Source organism: Ixodes scapularis, unplaced genomic scaffold (genome assembly GCF_016920785.2).
Source record: "Ixodes scapularis isolate PalLabHiFi unplaced genomic scaffold, ASM1692078v2 PGA_scaffold6__148_contigs__length_123643588, whole genome shotgun sequence".
NCBI lineage: Eukaryota > Metazoa > Arthropoda > Arachnida > Ixodida > Ixodidae > Ixodes > Ixodes scapularis.
In genome coordinates, this window is record NW_024609881.1 from 123,154,228 (window position 1) to 123,168,333 (window position 14,106).

The 14,106-nt window shown below is 50.0% G+C and overlaps 1 protein-coding gene across 1 annotated transcript in view; it reads left to right on the plus strand.

Annotated features, from left to right (window-relative positions):
• Positions 1-1,874: 1,874 nt before the first annotated feature.
• Positions 1,875-14,106, plus strand: part of LOC8026866 — a 68,824-nt gene continuing 56,592 nt past the window's right edge. The window contains exon 1 of the mRNA XM_040205236.3: positions 1,875-2,179. The gene's annotated coding sequence lies outside the window, so the exon portion shown is untranslated. The remainder of the gene's footprint in view (positions 2,180-14,106) is intronic.

The following is a 14,106-nucleotide window of genomic DNA, read 5'->3' on the forward strand; positions in this document are numbered from 1 at the left end:
TCTCCGGGGAGCGCTAGACTGGTGGCATTCGCGGAAACTAATCTAGTCACGTGGCGCAACATGGAACGGCCCGCTCGAGGGGTGTCCTGCCCACCCTATCAGCTTGATAAGCGATAAAAGTAAAATGCTTTGTGATATATCTTTTTTTTTTTTTTTTTTTTTTTGATGACGAAATCGTTGATACGCCTTCATGCTTTAGCGTGTTTATTGTTCGAGCAATGAATGACGTTTGTAAAAAGCGTGCGAGCAGCCTTCCGCGTTCGCCGCCAGCTGATAAAGCGGGCAGGACGACACCCCTCGAGCGGGCTGTTCCATGTTGCACCACGTGACTAGCTTAGTTTTCGCGAATGCCACCAGTCTAGCGCTCCCCGGAGAAAGCCGCACGCTCGCGCGTTATAGACAAGTGTGATTAGCACTGTACGCTTTTCCGCATGTCATTGGAATATCGTATACAACCGAAGATGCGCATTCCACGAATTTCCTAGAGTGTTTCTTTCTGAAAACGTCACCTCCGTCTTTTTTGCTGCTGCTTTTTTTTGGCACAGGCTGGACAGCTTTTCCGGGGACATATAAAGTTCACCTCACCACCCCTAGGACGAACCTCCTCCAACAATTGTCAATTCCTGAATGGAACTCACTTCCCGACGACATTGTAATAACAGAGGAGCCCATCAAATTCCGAGCCGCACTTGCTACTCTCTAAGTTATGCGAAACCTTGTTGTTTTTTTTTCCTCGTGTTAAGTTTATATACCTTTATGTCTGTTCCCATTATGTCAAATGAGGGATGCGCAGGCGGAGATAAAATGATAAATCAGTCCGATCCCGATTGACTTTCCTCGATTATCTCCAAAGATAATGGCCCGCTTCCCCGCCCCCGCAAAATACGGCCCACTCGTGTTGTCACGTTAATTTTTATCTTAAGAATAACGCGGTTTTTGACGGGAGAAATTGAGACACCTCTAAAGGCGAATTGTCGCCACCCGTCCAAAGAGCACTTAGGCGACTGATACGGAGAATCGAACACTGGCCCACACCGTGAGCCGGAATACGGCGAATAGACGGAACAAACGCGCCGATACAACTTCCCCCATTTGGTCCCCGACCTCAAATCTTGGCGCCCAAAAGCAAGCGACTTTTCGAGCGACGATATTTCCGACCATCGGGAGTTGCAAGCAGAGTTCATGAAACACGAAGCCCAAGACACTTTTCCGGCGATCCTCGCTATTCTCAAGTCCCAATCCTCGACCGCGCTTCGCGAAAAACGCGCGAAAGATTCGCAAAAAATACCCCGAAGCAGTCTACAAGCCGACGAGTAATAGCTAGGAAAGCAAGAAATCAACGTCCCAAAGTCACGTGTCACTTATTCAGGCGTCACAAGACGAACGTAAACCATGTGACGTCAACCTTGTGACGTAAAACCCAAACGCAGCTGCGAATAGTAGTGTGCCTAGATCTGAGAGTGTTCATCTCATAATTTGGGGTCACGTGGTCTCTGGGCCTTGACCAGCCGCGCTTGCGACACAAGCTGCATGGAGAGTTCCAACCGCCTGTCGATCCGCTCCCCTTCTCGCCGCGCGAGAACCCGCCATTAAATTGCAAGGACGGCCTTCACAGTTTGAGTTGCTTCCTCTCTCCGAAACGCTCACGTGGTTTGTAGGTCTCGTTTGCAACACGAGCTGCGAGGAGGTGGTGTCTCCGCCCAACTCCGCCCTCCGCCTTTCTCTTTGCCACGCGTGGCACATGCACAGGTGTGACCCATCCCCGCAGGAGGGGTTTGAGATGGACCCTCTCTTCAATCGAGGCTCCCTAGTGCATGTCGTTGCCGATTGCAGCGCTGTGATGTCGCGCGGCGGCGCTTTCTGCAACTAAGGTCGCAGCGAAAGGCGAGAGTGGATGCTGGCGCCGGCGTCGAAATCCATCGCATCCGCAGGCGTTGGCGGCGGAACTGGCGAGGCGCCGGCGCTGCGTTGGCGCCCGGAACGGTGAATGTTGCGCGCTCCCCGGATTTTCCCCGAGGGCTCGAGACGCTGATTCAGCCCGCAGATGAAGGGATCACCCCTAGGATTACCGTCGGTTTTGCGTCGCAAGTCCAGCGAGGATTTGACGCGAGTGCGAACGTGGTTGGGAATGCAGCATCCACTGGCCCCATCACTGAGGAGCACTTGATCGCCTCAGCCTGTGAGTATCCTTTGTGGACCCCCCCTCCATCCCTCTTCTGCTTCCTTTGAAAGCGTCGCAAACTTTGATTCGCCTTGTTCCTGCGTTTGGCCTCGGATCGAGCATCGCACATATTTCTGGCTCTCCAAATATTTTTTTTTTTTTTTTTGTTCGTCTGCGAGAGCTGACGTTGATCTCTTCTGCCCGCGGCGTTTCTTGTCAACTGGTTATAGGTATGAGAAGGACCTACTAAAACTCGATGCCTATTATATTGGATGAACCATGTTGTTTTGCTCTCAACATCCGAGATATATATGGGCTCCAGAAAGGCGTTGCATGATTCGTTTCATCGTGTCCCTTTTCTTCTTCCTCAGATTATTATTGTTATCGTAAATACTCATCACTCTGCGCGTGTGCTTGTGCTATCTAGTAACACCCAGGGCGACTTCGGTTCATTGGTTCTAGTTTCGACCGATTTTGACGTCGGCCTTTATTCTGGCCGTCGTCCGCAAACTCCGCTGGCACCGATGAATCGCAGCACAGCGCGAGGATCAATGTCGTACGAAGCGGCTCGATTTGTCGCCCCCCCCCCCCCCCCCCCCCCCTTTCCAAAAAAAAAGAAACGGCTTTTTGACGTGGAAGCTGTTCAAAAGTGGCTGAACTTGGCGATATCCTGAAGCGTCTAACTTTTAATCAGTGGCGTAATTAGATGGAGGGCGAGGGGGTACAAGTGCCCCGGGCGCCACTTGGGAGGGGGCGCCGAGTCGAGTCTACCCATAATAATAATATAACGATGATGATGATGATGATGTCATTATCACTATCACCATGAGGGGCGCAAAATTTAATTTGCCATGGGCGCCGTCATATGTAGTTACGCCACTGCTTTTTATTAAACAAAAGCCGGGTAGCGGCAAAACATCTGTACTTTTTTTTTTTTTTTTTTGCCTCTGTGTGTGCGAAGAATTTTGTTTGTGAGCCACGGCAGGCCCGGCCTCTTTGCAGTGTCTGGGTTCCCTACGAGCTTCATGAAGAAAAAAAATTATTTTTCCTAGACGGTTTGCACCTGGTGCTTAGTCGACACGGAAAAACTCGTTGTACGTGGCAGAACAAATGCCCGCTTTTGTTGAGAGTTGACGAGCTTCCTCTTAACTCGGGCTGTCACCCGGATCGTCCCGTGTAAAATGACAAGTTTGAGAGTACCACGTACACTTTGCTCGAGTTTTTGTAGTTGTTTTTTTCCGATGAAAAGGAGCGCGCAGACGAATGCGTCACGATCGTGTCCGAAGGAAAGTTGCTCGATGCAGTGGCGCGTCCTTGACCGGCAAAGACAAACAACACGTCTACGAGGAAAGCATACATTTCGGGCGGGAAGAACGTGGCGGCGTCTTCCACGTTCGTGCCAGTCGGTCGGCGCCTTGGGGAAAGGCCGTTGCCTACGGGCTTTTTTCGGCGCACCCGGTCCAAAAATAAAGTAATTTATTTTCCGAGCTACCGTCTGCTGGCACCCAGTGCCAGCAGACGGTAGCTCGGAACGCGTCTGCCCGCAGGAAGCATTGCGCCTGCGCACGAACTTCATCATACGCGAAAGCACAGCTGGCCGCATACCAGCTGGGAGTACACAAATCATCTTAGATCGTGCGAGAAACGAATGGCTTCTTGCGCGCGCAGTATACTTTTTTTGTGGATCTTTCCTATTCCCCACACACGAAGGCGGCGCGACCTCTGGTAGGCAAAATCTGCGCAGTATCCTCTCGGCACTTCTGACCGTCGTTAGGAAGCTGACGTATTTCAGAGTTTGGACTGCGATGCGTCGTTGCATGCGGCGCTTTTTTTACTCGACGCGAATGTTGGCGCGCCTGCAAGGTTGCGCAAGACGTTCGAGGAGGCGGCGGGGCGTTTGCGCAACATGCCGACATCTCCGACGGCCGTTTGCCGAGACGATTTGCGACGAATATGATCCCTCCGAGGAACGGACAGGCCGGACTTTAGGTCGAGTCACGACATCCCCCTCAAGCGATAGGAATCCTGCCTCCCTGTTTACGATGCAATACAAATTATTACGTTTTTCTTTTTTTTCTCGAATATAATACCTTATGGAGTGAAGCGAATAGATATTTTCGCTGACGCTTCTTGTTGCTGCCGAGTGACGAACAAACAGTTGCCTCGATAATAATAAATAATAGTAAAAGCGTATCTTTCATTCCAATAGGCTCTCAGCGTGTGTACTACAATCTAAGGAAAAGACAAAATGTCCAAGCGGTCCAGCCAGCTGACGAGCATTTTCCTTATTTCTGTAGTTCCCCGACAGGAAAAAAAAAAATGACAAAACGACGCAATCGATGCTCGCTGTTATTTATGCATTTTGAACGCGAAGCTCGACTCTTTCTGTCGTGGTCGTTGGTGCTGACACGAAGGCCCCGTGATGATATTGCAGAGGGCTTTCAAGCAATCAGTTCAAGCGCGCTGCGTAAGAGTTGATGGATCCGATCGTTGAATGAAATTCCGAGGGTTCTCCATACAACGCCCTCGCTGCTAAGTTGCATATCGGCTATTTTTGGCATGAGATGTTCACTGATCTCGAGCACACGGTTCCTTCGGACGTCGTGGGACGAAGCGTCGGTGGGCGGTCGACGGAGACGCTAAAGGGACCGAGGCGTACATTAATCGATCGTTCTCGTGGAACTAAACGCGATTAAGCGGCCTCGTGACAAGCCGGACGGCAGCTTGGCTGTTAGCCGCACTGTTCACGCATCCTTATGCGGTGGAGGCGCGTTTCTGTCTGCCACGTTGGTCGGTCTGTCTGCGTTGCTTGAGGCGCGTCGTCTCTCCGGCGAACGTCTTTTCTATGAGCAGTAAGGCTCAGCTGATCATCGGCTACCGAGTTCAGCTTAGGCCCGGAAGCGATACGTCCAATGGGTGTACACCCGTGAGCGATATGAAGGTGAACAACCCTCTTGTTTTTGACGCTCCTGCAAGTTTTGGAACAAGCTCTGTTCCAGAAGAGGGCTAGAACGCAAAGTTTAGACCCTGAGTAAGGTGTTCACCTTCATATTGCCGGTGGGTGTTCATTATACCAGTGGCGTAGGCAGGATTTTATTTCCGGGGGGGGGGGGGGGGGGGTTCAAAAGCAATAATCTCCCCCCCAAATGACGAAGCAGGGTGAGTTCGACGGTACGGACGGCTGTTAAGATTAAACGGGTAAAGCTGCATTGTCATTTTTCAAAACGGAGCCGGCTTCATTTACAGGAATAGGGGCGTGGTCCACTCACTGTTCTACTGTCGTCAAATAGTTGCGGCCCACCAACTTTAATCCTTACAGCACACAATTGCCTCCGCTTTTTGAGGTAGCACTGCATTACCAACTTGTGCCGGTCACACAAAACACTAGGATAGCTAAGAAAAAAAAAATAAATAGCAAAAAAAAAAAAAAAATCTTGACGCTGAAAAATTAGAGCAAGCGTCCACGCACAAACAATATTCCAAGCCGCCATGAAAATGGCTGAGACAGCGGAAGTTGAAATTCAGATGCCGCGAGTAACAAGTGGGCAACGTCAGCGCTCTAACATTCCCGCCGGAAGCACGGAAGAACATTTTTAAGCGCTCCGTGTTCCTTCCTTTCGTGGATTACCTGATCACGCAGTCAGACGGGAGATTTCAAAAACACCGGCGTACGTTGCAGTTACTTTCGTCGCTGCTGCCTGCACAGATCACGGAAAGCGGGGCAGCTCCTAACGCTGGAGAGTTTTCGGAGCTCTCTTCAGGCCAGGTTTCAGTTCCAACGCGAGCTGCTCATATGGGCTGCCAAATGAAAGAGGGAGAAACGTGGAACGGCGGCTATACAGGCGTCTCCTCAAGATCCTAGCGACTCTGCGCGTAACAGCGGCGGAAGTTGAGCGCCCGTTCTCTTCGCTACGACGGTCGAAAACTTCGGTTGAGCGACGCACCGTCTTTTGAACAATCACCGCGACATTGAAGTCCAAGCGGAGGACGTCCTGGATATTCTTTCCCATGAACGCAGGCGGCTGCATCTTAATGTTAGGCCTTTGGCATACATGAGATGACCAGGAAAGCCCGTAAATTGCTTTCTGAAATAACTAGTCACAGTTACTTCTTTATTCGCGGTAATTTCTAGTGGAAAGCACGTAATTCTGATCAGTACTCAAGGTGTGCGTGTGCGCAGCGCCACCCGTGGGTTGCAGTGCAGTTGTTTTACAAATCATTTACTATTCCTTACGTCACTGACATTGTCTTGTATTGTCACCGTGTGCTCGCTTTATTATGTTCGCTTTGGTTTTGTTGAATTGTGTGTTTTAGTGAGGATAGCTTGTTACACTTGGCCTCGAAATTGCCATCCTTCCCCCCACAAATATTTCGAAATATCCGTTCTCTATAGATCTGAGATCAAGTTCTGCATCCCATCGAATAAACATGAATGAAAAAATGTCGACTATTGTTACTTATTTGAGCATTTTGTATACACCGCCAACATTCCTCCCGAAAGCGTACAAGTTGGAGATAGTCCGCGCTCTGTGCAAAACCGACAGCGTCAACAGGGGAGTGAGGAGGCCTCGGGGGGGGGGGGGGGGGGGGGGGGGGGGGGGGGGCGTGGCGTGGGGGGGGCGTTCGATTGCCCCTGCCTGCACCAACTGCACCGTGAACCGCTCAATCGGAGAATTGATCGCCATTTCGCTCGCTATAGTCTCCTCAAGACTGCCTGAGAAAACTTTGCCCAGAAAACGCCGTTATGAACCGCCAATTCTACATCTGCCGTAATCGCAGAAATAATTATACCATCTAATGTTATCAATTTTGTATTTGTCTTAAACCTAGAGTTTAATTGGGGGGGGGGGGGGGTTCGTAAGAAAAATTGAAAATGAATTAATTATAGCAGAACCAATCTCTACTACAAGTGTCACCCTAACAAAAACCTGCAAAAAAAAAAAAAAAAAAAAATGACTTCTACGATGAATGAAACATATGCACGAATCGAACCATATATGTACTTTCTGTTTTATTACTCATTTATGTATTTAAATTCCGAAGCGTATTTTTTCACCCTCCTTGAAATTGTTGTTAGCTTCGCGCGTATCATTGCTGCTCTCGATTACTTGATTACATGTAGGAAATGGTAGTGGAACAAGGCTCCTACCGACACGCGTCCTCTCGCGACCACGTAGCAGAGATATATCTGGGATACATAAAACGAAGCTCGCCGGTCTTTTCCAGCCGTTTTGTGGAAACGAAACATACTACGCGTTAAATTAGGCAGAGAGCTTGGCGGGTACTCGCCCGTTAATCCTCTCTTTTTTTTTATTTTCCCCCTTCGTGTTGATGTTACGTCGAGGAAAGGCGATTCACTCTGTTGACCCCGCTGCCTGTCCACACGCCCAAAAGTAAACCAAAAAAGAGCTACGCAAACAAAAGGAAAAACGAAGCAAAACCTCGCAACATTCGACGTAACCATTACCATCTAAGTTCGACAAAAAAAAAAAAAAAAAAAGAAAAAAGAAAAAAAGAAAACAAAAAAAACATAGCATCGTGTTTGGACGGCGCTGGCGACTCTGCCAAAACCTCCTTTTCTTTTTCGCCGACATGTTTTGAAAGTTGGTGATTTGGTCGCTAGGTGCTGCGAATATTGGGCGGTGCGGCGAGAAAACGACGTCAGCTTCTGTCCGCATTGACGCCTCTCAAGTAGTACAGCAGTTTTAGCGGCACACATCCAACCAAAAGCGGGACGGCCGAAATTCATACTCGGGAGTTCTAGTTATATATATTTTTTTTTCTCTGTTTATTGCCGAAACTCGCGGTGATTTATTTAAATCTTTATTTATTCCGAGGATATTAGTGACAACTATCCGTTTCTCTCAACGCATGTTCTCTATTTCCTCGAAGTATTGCGAGTATCGCTATTTCGTATTTCCTCGAAGTATTGCAATAAGAAGCGAAAGCAGGTAGGTCGGGAAACATCGTGAGCAATCGAGCAACGTTCGCTTATTTCTCCGCGCCTCGGAGTTCAGATGATTATGTTTCCTCGAAAGGATAGCTCGCCTTACTGCCACGATAATTAGGCTATCTGAACGTCTTTACATAAGAGTCGTTACGAGCAAGAAACAAAATCTCGTTTTGAAGCAATTTTTTATAAAGACAACCATTGTCTTGTTTTTATTAAGGCCAAACGGCCTTAGGGGGCTTTGTTGTAGCGGCAGATTGGGCGATCTCAATTCCGTCCCGGCTTTATGAGAACCCCATGGTGCAAAGAGAGTGAGCCCCAACCCAGCGGCCCACTCAGAGATTCCCTCTCTCTCCTTCTTGGTCATAAACAAGACCACGCCGACCACGTAGGCTAAAGACGCTCTCGGAAAAGCTCCTTGACCCTGGGTCGAGTTTTCAAACTCCGCCGCCCCTCGCCCCTGCTCGAGTGATTTGTGCTACCAACGGGTGCGCCAAGACGTCCTTCCGTGTCAAGCTGCTTTGGGTCGGGGCCAGCGGGACGGGAAGGGATGACGTCACTGTCGGGCCTTCTACCGCTCCAAACAGCGGGCTAGCGGAGCGCGTGCCGTGGCTTCCCTTTGGGTGCTTCATTATTCACGATCAGACGCCAGGACCAGCTGCAGCCGTCCAGGGAGGGACCAAACGCTCGTCGGATACTCGCCGCATCGTGCGCTCTTTCCATTCGTTCGTGGATTCTTTAGCTAGAGCGCCGTGCGTCTTTTTGCGCTCGATTTGCTGTTCGCTGTAGGCCAACCGTCGTCGCCGAAAACTGGCAGCGACCGTTGTCTGCAAAGTATACGCGAAATGCAGTATTTCAATCGTCGAAAGTTGTCTTAGATTGAACCGTCGTTTCGGGCAGTGAAGAACCCCGATTTTTGACTGGCGCGTAGGTCTCGGTGACGGTAGGCCACGCGACGTCATATTTCCCGCTAGATTCGGCGGGGAAAGTGGCACGAGCGTACAATCTGCAAGTTTCAAGGTCGATTGCTGTTTCTAAGAAATCGCAGGTTGACCCCAGCACGTAACTGAGCTCACTGAAATGTCCTCGAGATTACTCGGGAGGCGTGTTACGGCTCATAAAACGCGTGTTGGGGTCTTCAATAGAAGACAAGGCCTGCGCATGACGTCATGGTTAGTGGACCTGCCCCAAATGGGCCGCAGAGACGTCTCGGAGGCGTCGCGCTCGTTGTCAGGCGCTGCGAGACGCCCAGTCGGCGACGCGGAGTGAAAACACTAATGCACGGGGGGCGGAGGGAGGCGCAGGCCTTCAAGGACGAGGTTACAACCGGCCTCCTCGAGCACGCACTGATGGCGAGTTCTGGCGCGATTACAAATCGGCGTCGTTTAATGGCGTCTTCTTTTCTTTGTCACGGACGTTTAGTATCGCTGGAGAGGTCAGTGCGTCTTATCAGGATGGCCAAGACGTCGCGATTACCGCGTAGCTTGGAATGCGGGGACGACGCGTACGAAAGCGTGAGTACGAAAGCGTTTCCACGCTTTCGTACTCACTGTGTATCCCGCTGATTAAGTTATGATCAAGATGGGCAACACTGTTCAAAAGTGAAACTTTGTCGAATTTCCCCAAAGTTTGAAGGTTCGCGGTCTGGCAACAAGAGCCGAGCGCTCATCGGTCTGAAGGCGTTGGCGGGGTCACGGCGGGACCAAGATGTCTACAGTGGATCGTGGGGTGAGCCAACGAAGCCGCAGGCGGTCTCGAGCTGTGCTGGCGGCAAGACGAAGCACCCGAGCCGAGTGCCGGCCGGTTGCGAGATTAGTGGCAACATCCGGCTATCCGGCCTTGCTACGTTTCATGTAGCACCGACCTATGGCGGATCGTGTAAAACATGTCGGCGCTATGGCCGGCAGTCGGACGGCTGTCGGACGGCAGTCGGACGGCAGTCGGACGGCAGTCGGACGGCAGTCGGATGGCAGTCGGACGGCAGTCGGACGGCAGTCGGACGGCTCGAGAGCGCACGCACCTGTGGCTTCGTTGACTCTTTCCAGGACGCAGCCGGGCGTGTACGACGTCGATCGTTCTTCCCTGTCCCCGCGCCCCCGCTCTTCGCTCACGCGTGCCAAAAGCAATTAACCTTCCGCCCTTTGTTTTTTCAATCTTGGTCAGCCTTCAGTTGCGTAGACGCTTGAAGCGCCCGCCAGAGTGAGCCGCCATTGGCGACCTTCTCTTCACTTACCGAGATACCGAGTCACTGAAGCTGGCGTTGAGCAGCCTCTACAAACATCCATGCTGAGGAGAAGGACCCAGTAGCATCTAAAGTGGCAATAGCCTGTCATATCGATGGAGCGAAGAATGTTCTTTCCTTTACTTACGAGCTTGGTCTTTTGGGTGAAGTCGATAGTTTGAAATACTTGGCTCACTGTGTCAATTTCTGTAGACTTAAGTAAGCTTATAAATTAACTATGTCACAAACTCACAAAGCAATCAACAATCTTCGTTTTTTAAGACGAAATCGGAACTGTGCTCCGAGTGAATTGAAGTTAATGGCCTACATAAGGTATATTAGGCCAACCTTGGAGTACGCTGCTTCGGTATGGGACCCCTATAAGAAAAATCAAATTGGTGGACTCGAAAAACTTCACAGGAAGGCGGTGCGGTTTATTCTCTCCAAATACGAGCGACTTCATTCGGTCACAGATATGCTGAACAGCCTCAAGACTCCTCTTATTTTCTGCCCGTCGACAAATTGCTCGACTAAAGTTTGTATTGATATGTTTTTCTCACTCGTAAAATATTGACCCGTATTCTCGATTAACACCTTGCGCATCGGGAGAACTGATCTGTGGCCAAATGTAATATCGACGCTTATCTTTTTTCCCTAAAACTGTAAACGATTGGAATAATCTGCCACACGATATCTTATCATCGAAACATTTAAATCTATTTAGGAACGCCATTCTCAATATTGTAACGAAGAAAATACTAGGTGTTTTCTCCGTTAATGAACGATACTGGTATTAACAAACAACTGTTTATTTAAGGATATAAAACATTTTGTAACAGATATGGCCAAATCGTCAATGAATGCTGGGGTACTACTGCTAATCTCTGGCGATATGGTGGCTAGAGAATTGGGTGTGTCGAGCGGCGGCCGGCGCGCGGCACCAAAAGGAAATCTGTCGCCAGGAGGCGCCTCGGAAGCCCTGTATGCTATCCGACCGCGGCGTCAGCGGCATTTTGGCTGCGCTGGGGCCGAAATGCGCTGCGTGCGGACCTTTTCCCGGCCACTTGTCGGCTGTGTTTTTTTACAAAATTAATTGGTGTGGCATAATGAAAGTTTGATAAACCTGGATTCCATAGTCGACCCGATTTTGGAGCGTCGACGAAGGTAAATCCGCACTTGAAGTCGTTCTCTTCTCACCGCAAAGCTCTCGGGGTAGTATAAAAAATGGGGCAATTTTTTTATTTTTATTTTTTCTCGTGTACTATGTTTTCAAAATACGTGAAACGTCCGCCGAGGTATCAGCAGCCGTGACGAAATTTCGCGTTTCAAGCCGCTGTGTTAAGTCTATCAAATGAATCGACGCTGAACGGCTGAGGCATTTTAACATTAAAATAGGTGTGAGGACGCTGGATACTTCTGGAGAAATTGCCCTGTGATTCGAGAGCAGACATGGCTGTCGAGAAACAACGCGAAAAGTTGTCATGACACAAAGCAAACAATGCATTTTTGGCACTTTACATGTTTATGCAACGTGGAAAACTAGCAATGAAATACAAAATCGATTTTGAAAGAGAGTGAGCGAAGTAACATATTATACATCATAGGGTGTTTATTTATAACAAAAATCGGCGGATTTTTATCGGCGTTTATTTATTTCACCAATACCGGTGCTTTTTGGTGAATTCTCTCATGCAGACGCTAAAAACGGGGATCATCGGGGGCGGGGAGAGAGAATTGCGAATGCAAACTACCGCTGAAGACGAAAAACATTCCAAATTTTATTTACGTTTTTTACACAACCTCTTTCGGGTTCCTCATCGGGGACCTCGGGGGAGGGGGGGGGGGGGGGGGTCACGTGACCCCCCCCCCCCCCCCCGGTTACGCCGACGCCGACGCCGACGCCGCCCAGGCTGGAAACGGGCCCCTAAGAGCTGCGCTCTAAAAGACAAAAAAGAATGTCTTAACACTTTGTGACGTCCTCCTCTGTTGTCTTTTACTTCGACTTTAAAATTTAATTTTTCCGAACTGCAGTCTCAGGTGCTACATTATGATTAATTTTGCTTTCCTGATATCTTAAACCTCGTTGCTTGCGCTGACCGACAGACAAGTAACGAGAGTTTAAAAAGCTACGGGAACGCCGCCCCCAAAACAAACGGAGCGATGCGTCGTCTGCTCACGTTTCTGGTGAGAGTAGAATATCCCTCCCAGTATTTCTTCGGAGTTCACAAAGCGTCATCTTGTGATACAAATTTAACAAAAACAAATTCGGGGAATGTGCCTTGAAGTCGGGAACTGTACTTTCCTCGGAAAGTAGGAGAAAAAAAAAAAAGTACAGTACATACTCAGAGAATGTACTTCAAGTAAAGTACAAGTTTCCTAAATCTAATTTAAGTGCATTGTACCCTAAGTACAATGTACTTAAAGTACTTCCCAACGCTTGCCGCAGACGTGTTCAGCAGGACGCTACGAGCCCCAAAACATCACTCATACAGCGATATCTCTAACGGATCGAGCGATACTTTAGAGAAGTATCGCTTGATGTACCGCTCGTCGAAGTGAAGTGCGCACACCAGAGTTTTCCTGAAGATGCGTGTCTCCCCTCGAAATATTCCTGTCCCACTGAGAGAAGAGGACTGGGCCCTTCGGGACGGTGAACAACGTGTGTTTTTCTTTTGCAGACCTGTAGCCTGTCGTGCATCCTGGAACGAAGCAGTGCTTCGCTCTCTGTTTTTTTTTACTCCGGAGGTTGACGGGGCAATGTCCATGGTCTCCGCGTGTCACCTGACTGACGGGCATGCAGGAACGGTTAATATAAATTCACACGAGCGCTAACGAACAGACGAAAGCGGGCGTGAACTCGTCGCTACCCGCCTTGCCGCACGGAAATCCCTGCGCCAGCTGCGCGCGCCTAGCATACAGGCTGGTTAGAACGCCCCTGACGGTGATTTTCCAAACCGGCCGCGGCGATGCATGGGAGAGCCGGCGCGCTCGACACACCCCCCTACTGGCGACTTCCCCTGCCGCCCTCCTCGACCATACACACCCTCAGCGGGGGCCCCGACCACAGCCAAACTCGACAAACGAGGAACCTCGAACGAAGGCGGGCGAGCCGAACTCCTCCGTAGTCCTGAGGGGTCCCAAGTTTGCCAGTTAGCGGGCGGACGACCCCACAGCCGAAGGGGGGTCGGACGTGCCGGTTGCCCACCAGAGGCAGGATGATCTTCACGGCATGGTGTCCGGGAGCCCAGTCCTCTGCCGGTATATATGACGGTGGGTGTGGAATTAGGGAAAGGACTCGTTGGTTTTTAGAATAACAGAACATGGTTTATTGATATTGAAAACTAATTTAAGTAAAGTTAGAGAAGGCACGTCCTCCTTCGACTGTCGTTGCAACAAGAAGGGCGAAGTCGCCCCCACCAAGCGTCGGTCCAAGAGGGGGGCTCGTCGTTTATGACCCCACGGTTGGGCGCGCCTTCCTCGCGGCTCTCCGTCCCTCTCCCCGGTTTCCCGGAAAGGGGCTGGTGCCTCGGTTTCTGCTCGTCTTCGAAGTCGCTCTTCCTTCCCTCTTCCCGGCTCGGGCATCTCCACGTTTTCTTCTTTTTATTTTACAACACATTCCCCCCCAAAATGACAGCGTCATTTTTTTGTCCCGTTATGCGATCTCTAGAGGGTACAATAACTGTATGGGTCTTTTGAGCGTTGACCCTCCAGGCATCTTGAGCAGGCATGATCGTACTTTGCCGTCTCTTCCCGGAAACACCTTCTGGATCCTAG